Consider the following 7,274-nt stretch of genomic DNA (forward strand, 5'->3'; position numbering starts at 1 on the left):
CCTTAGGAATTAAGACCAAATGTGTACTATTGATACACTCCGCTGATTCTGCCCCTTCAACAATTTTTAAGACTGCCGCAGTGTCATCATCTCCACATAACTCCGAGTGACGCTGGAAAAAATGAGCTGGGAACCCATCCGAACCGGGAGCTTTAGTTGGAAACATTTGGAGTGTCGTCTTCATTTATTTATTAGTATAAGTAGCATTTAGCATCTCATTCATATCTACCATGATTTTATTTGGGAACGTATAAGGACTTGATCCATCCCCTGAACCCCCTCTGAATTGTATAAATCTTTATAAAAAGGAGTGGCCATCTCCCATGTCGGCTATGTTGTCAATCAGCTAGCCATCATCACGTAGAACTGTAGAAGTGATTTAATTCTATTCTTCCTCCAGCGCATGCATGTCCTGAGGTGAAAGAAACATGTATTTTTGTCTCCATGTACTAGCCAACCATTACATGATCTTTGTCTTCATAACATTTCTTCTCTGTGGAAGAGCTCCACCAAATGACCAGTCATCTTTAATTCCACAGGTGTCGGTGCCGCCCTTCCTGGAACCTCACGTAGCGGCTGCAATTCTTCTTTCAATCGTCCAATCTCCATGTGTACATTCCCAAAATGATGGTGATCCCATGCAGAAAGATCTACTGGCACACATTGCAGCCTTTCATGCATTGATTGCACCAAAGATCTGTTTGTCTGCATCCAACCCGCTCCGAGGACAAACCCCAGCGCCAAATCACTTTCCCAGCAAACTTCATATCAAAATGTCCTAGGGCCCCGCTTGCATGCATGCACATCTACTTCCTCCGTACCTAAATATAAGTCTTTTAAGATATTTCATTAGATGTCTACATACAAAGCAAAATGAGTGAACCTATACTCTAAAATATATCTATATACGTCCGTATATAATTTATTAGTGAAACCTGTAAAAAAAACTTATATTTAAAAACGAAGGGAGTACATACCACATCAGGATGCGTATATATATGATCAGAAAACGCCCCATCCTTGTGTTCAACCACACCTCGGGGATGGCCAACAACCATGCAGTGTTAGACAAACATCTGTCTAATCTTACTCATGTGTAAGTACCTCTAGCCACCTTGTTTTCAAAAGTCCAACCAGTTCCCGTGTAGCCTATATCAGCAAGTCCGCAAGTGTCTAGGGCGTCACGGAGAGCATCCATCTAGGCTTGACTGCGTTGGCCTATTCCATCATGTTTATGTTCTTGTGTCACTTTATTCAAATATCCCATTATGACGCACAGAAGGTTACTAGCTCCTGCTATTCCACAAAGTGTGTTCCAAGTTTTGTGTCTCTCATTTACCCCGGCCTCACCATAAGCAAAAGTCACTTTTGTTTGACATTCAACAAGGTCATTAGTGATCACATCAATATGACACTCGAGGTTCCCAATAACTTCAACTTTTATTTCATCTTTCCAAAAAAATACCAAGATCTCCACTTCTACTATTCCACCACGCACGGAAGGTTACTAGCTCCTACTATTCCACAAAGTGTGTCCCAAGCTTTGTATCTCTCATTTACCTCAGCCTCACCATAAACAAAAGTCACTTTTGTTTGACATTCAACAAGGTCATCAGTGATCACATCAATATGATACTCGAAGTTCCTAATAACTTCAACTTTTATTTCATCTTTCCAAAAAAACACCAAGATCTCCACTTCTACTAGAACTACTAACTGCAAAACTCTTATCAAAACCTAGAGTACCTACTAGATTCTCCACTCGGGATCCCTCTATGTGAGTTTCTAAAATGCATACAATAGAGGGGGCATGTAGCTTCATTAGGTCACAAAGCTCATGAATTGTCACGGGTTTGCCAACCCCACGACAATTCCATGTTAGGATACACACTGCGCCAGGCGCGACACCCCCCTTTGTAGGCCTGCCAAACGAGCATCAGTTTATTTGTGGGGATGTTCTTCGCCGAGTTCTTATCACATTGAGCCACCACTGTTTTTTTCCTCTCGGGGTCTTGTTTGGATGGGATGGGAGAGGTACATCAGGTGGTGGCAGTGCTAGTAAGCTGCTCCTAGCGCTAGGAACAAGTATGATATGGTTGTAGCTGATGGATATTTAACTTCGGTGGAGTCCCTCTTGTTGTTAGCATCTGCTTTCACCATTGTAGTGTCATTGATGGTATCACTTGGATCAATGCTATAGTCACCACACGTACTTGAATCCTGCATTTCTTCCTTCTCCTGGACCTCGTCCTGGACACCTGAACCACTCGGCCCGAAGGTTTTTGAAAACAAGTGCCAATGGAGGGTGGATGCCAGTGCCACCTTTCTTGAACATGTGACCCAGGTTCCCACAAACAGCACACCAGTTCGGCAGCCACTCATACTTGACGATGAAGATGCCCCTCTTCTGTTTGAGTACAAAGAGATAACATTTTTCAGAGGTTTGGTTACATCGATCCTAACCCTTACAGGAAAGAATTGACGTCTTGGGATTTTGGCTCAGCATAGATGAATTCCCCAATCGTTGCAGCTTGTGGTTTGATCATGTGGAAAAAGGAGGTCTCGCACATCGTGCATCTGTATCCAAATCTCCACCTTGTTAAGTTCAACTGTTGATGATCTAGTGAATCCATCATAAGGCTTAATCACCACCACTTTATTCTTGAACGTCCATGGTCCCTCCCGCATGACTAGTTCCCGATCTCTTAAGCATGAAAACTGAAGGGTGTAGACGTTGTCCCTGAGTGGCCAGAACTTGACCTCCTGAGCAAGATCCCATGTGACCCGCATCTCCATAAAAGACCAGTATTTGCTGTACGGTTTATTTTGGTGGACTCGCGGGGTCGCCATCCATCGGGCCGTATCTTCCGGTAGGTCTCCATCCTCCACTACTATGTCCGTGAGATCCTCCTCTTTCAGACCCAACTCCTTCACCATCTTCTCAATTTCGCTCATCGCAGCCCCTGATCCCGCTGTAGAGCCACGATCTCTTTTCCAAGAGAACCTGGGTCGCTGCGGTCGGGAAGACCCTAACCCATCCTCTCCGGCTGCGTCGGCCAAGATCCAAGACTCTGGCCCAACATTAGCGGTCGGAGGAGGCAGGGGCGCGAGATCTCCATGTCGATCGCCAATGCGTTTCCGGGAGGAGATGAAACCCTAACTTGAAGGGAGCAGCTTTTTAAGTACGCAGCTGAGTGCATATAAAAGCCTACTTCCTCATATATAAGTCTACTTGACTCTCAGCGATCATTAAGACCATGCAACCGTGATGAAGAAAAAGAATAAAAAAAAACATAACAAATGCAGGAAGAGAAGCGTGCAACCCATCAATACGGCAAAAGAAAAACACAGGCCATGAGGGACAAAACCCAACAATAGCCTGGACAGAAACAACTAGCCCGAGTTCGGAACAACAGTTTTGCACGAATCTAAGAATGATACATGATCTTACGGTAGAGAACTGAACCAACTATTGCCACACATAATTGAATAGAAGTATACGCATTACTTTGGGTTGTATTGAACTGCATAAATGATATGGTTTTTAATAGACAATTTTGAATTACTTTTTCGCAGGTTATCTACAAGACCACTATTTGGATCCGTACGTGGTTGTCATTCATTTTTTTTAAAGCCAGGAACCTTTGGTTACTGGATCTATCTGATAAGAGATGGCAGCTCAGAATATCTACAACCGGTTTGGATAACGATCTAACAATAGTCTAGGTGTTTAGTCATTTTGTCCTATTTTTTACCGATTATCGCATTTATCACTTATTTTCACTGTTTCTTTCAAACTCCGACCAAGCTTGTACTCGACCACAGACCTTTTCAGATATTTTACTTACTAGTAATATGGTTGCATGCATCTCTATGATGTAGATGCCGGGTAATCCTTCTTTTCTCAAAAAAGAAAATATCTGTTGAAGGAAACCATAGAAACAAGGGCAGGATTGAAAAAACCGTGTGCTCGTTCGCCGGTGACACGGACGCCGAGTCCGAATTGGCAAAGGTTTGTTCGTCCCAACCCTCGGGACAACAATGCCATTCGGTTTCGAAGTCGGGAAACTCGGCCACGCGCGTACACGGTACGTACCATGGCCATATAAGGGCAAGAGAGCACCCTTCCGGTCAAGATCCATCGCCGCATAGCCTAGCTAGAGTCGATCGATCAATTGCCATCACGTCGGTCGCCACCTTACGGTCGTCCAAGTCGATCTCCGGCCAGCTCGCCAGCATGTTCTGCCTGCTCGTGTCTCCGGAGCCGCTCCGCCGCGCGCTGCTCCTCTCCGAGTCCGAGCCCCCGAGCCCAGCAAGCTACAGGGCGGCCGTCGTTGGCCCACCTACCCTGCCGCCGGCCGTTCCTCGCCACGTAGCCGTGGATATCCCCGATGGCGACGACGATTCGGACGTCTGTGAATTAGAGACGACGCAGCACATAAGCCCAGTGCGCAGGGTGCTCGCCAAGGCGGCGTTGGTTGTGTACACGGCGTTCGCCGCACCCGCCTTTTTGGTGTCAGCGGCCGCGCGGAGCAGCAACTGGCTCCAGGTGCTGCTGGTTGTGGTGCCTGTGGTGCTCACCTTCGTGTCACTTTTCATGGCCACGTTGTGCGCCTTGGAAGACGAGGACAGGGAGAGGGCGGAGCAAGGGATGGCGTCGGCATCGGCGGCTGAGTAACCGGCTCCAGCATGTGTGGAATGTACTGTGTGTGTGAAGTCGTAGTTAAGCACAAAGTTTATTCTTTTAGAGAACTTGTTATCGTGACAATCGACTGTTTTTTATATGCATGAGATGCCGGTGCCATAGTAATAACAATATACATGTTGCGCTCATGTACTTGTATTTCTGCGAAAAAACCGTATATGTATTCTGGTGTTCCAAATGGAAGAATGCTCTGCATCTAGCCTGTCGAACACCTTCATTTGATCTGGCAGGCTTCCCTTAATTAACCGCTGCGGTTGTTAACCTAATGATGGTACTTACAGCACAAGCTCCAGCATGCATAAATGCGACTTGCGTATGATTTGCTCCCGGCACGACGAACTCCGAAATTTAGGAACCACCTCCTTGCAACTCGCGATGCCGACCCTGGACCGGAGGCTGCTAGCGTGGAGCGACTCCGACACGGAGGACGACGGCGGCGATGGCGGAACGGCGGACATCCTCGCCGAGGACGCACGGTACGATGACCTGTGCGCCAGCCTCGTGGACGACGTGCTCGTCCCGCGGTCGAACGGCCAATGCCGTCGCGGCGGAGTCGGTGCAAGGCCAGCGTCCGGCAGGCGCAAGGTACGCTCGCTGGGCATGCATTCTTCCGGTCGTGCGTAAAGTTTGCAGATGCTGTCTCGAATTCTCGATGGATATACGCAGGCTTGTTGCGCGGCGGCAGGGTTCGTCGCCGTCGGTTGCCTCTGCGCTTACCTGTCCTGGAAGGGCCACACGAGCAAACACTAGATTTTTGTTCCTCATCTTTTTTCCAGAACGAGGATAACTTTGGGCTCTGCATCGATTAAATTGCTTCTCTATTTGATCGTAGGTGTTACGTGTATGTTTACCTAATAGAGCATGTAGTGCTTCTCGTCATATGTCATTGGTATTTTTATAAAAAATTTCTCTATTTCTGAGAATTCAACCTGCCACCATGGATTAAGTAGCACCATCGAAGGGGAGCCACCTATGGGCGAGAAGCTAAATGACTTGTCCAGGGGCCACGTGACTCCGTTACGCGTAATTCCAACACTGAAAAAAATCTATAAATTTCAAAATCCTCAGAAATTAGGAGAGAACTTTCGCTTCGCCGTTGTAACTCTTTGTATAAAAAAAACATCTGAAACCTTTCCAGTACCCTGTCGGAGGGTGAAATCATCTTCAGTGGTCATCTTCATCATTCCGATGGAGTCCATGACGACGAGGGAGTAGTTCACCCTCGTGGCTGAGGGTATGTATCGGTGGCTATGTGTTTAATCTCTCTCTCTCTCGTGTTTTTGAGATGTCACGATCGTGATGTATCACGGGCTTTGTTAATATAGTTGGATCATATGGTGTTCGTCCCTTGCTATCTTGATGTGATCAATTAAATCTTTCCCTTTGAGATTGTATATTTTGGGTTTGAGAACACTTGATGTATGTCTTGCATGTGGATACCCGTGGTGACAATGGGGTATTCTATTGGTTCACTTCATATATGTTATGGCATCAACTTGCGGATTCCGGTGACCTTAGAGATCTATGTATAGGGGTTGATTGCACGTTTCATCCTACTTTCTCCTATAGAAATATTGGGGTACTCTTTGAAGTTCTTTGTGTTTGATTGAATATGATGAATCTGAAGTTATTTGATGCATGTTGAGTAATTAACCAACTAATACTTGTGGTGACATTGAAGTATCATGATGACATTATGATTGATTGATATGTATCATTGGTGTTATTTTAGTACGAACTCTAGGGTTGTTTGTGACATCTATAGGAATAGCCCAATAGATCGATCGGAAAAGGTAACCTTGAGGTGGTTCTACTACAAAAATCAGCAGACTCACAATAGTCGACTGCAAAAATGATACGCAAGGACGAGCTGTGAGGTAATAACATCACACCATCTCTAAATAGTTTCAATGTCGCTTCTAAGTTAATCTATTTCAACAATAGTAACTTACTGAAAATAGATTAAGCGCAAAATCTGAATGCTACTCCAGTTTCTTCCTTTATTTGGAATTAGGACAATAGTTTTTCCTGGAGAGTCAAATTTGAATGCTCCTCCAGTTTCTCCCTTTATTTGATATTAGGACAATAGTTTTTCTGGGAGACAAAAATCTGAATGCTACTCCAGTTTCTTCACTAAAATTCTACTTCAGAGAGAGTCTCACCTGACGACACTAAAGCAACGGGGGCAAGCTGGGGTCGCCGCTGGGGCCGTCGTTGCTGGTCTACTCCTTGGCGGACGGGGGGGGGGGGGGGGGGGAGGTTGGATCAAGACGGACAGGGGCGAGCTGGGGTCGAGGCATGGCGAGGAGATGGCGGACGAGGGAAAGCTAGGGTCGAGGTGTGACGAGGAGAAGTAGGACGCGCAAAAGAGGGGTTGGCACAGGCGGGCTCGCACGGTGCAGGAAGTGGCAGGGGCATACGATGGCCAGCGGGAAGAGCTTCAGTGTGGTGGTGGGCGGTGCAGGAGCAGGGAGGGGGAGCCACGGGGGAGGGGGCCGAAGACGCAATGGTTGGGGCGGGCGGCGCGGTGGTGGTGGTATGGGTGCCACGGGGAGGGGGAGATCGAGAC

Source organism: Hordeum vulgare, chromosome 6H, assembly GCF_904849725.1.
Source record: "Hordeum vulgare subsp. vulgare chromosome 6H, MorexV3_pseudomolecules_assembly, whole genome shotgun sequence".
Taxonomy (NCBI): Eukaryota; Viridiplantae; Streptophyta; class Magnoliopsida; order Poales; family Poaceae; genus Hordeum; species Hordeum vulgare.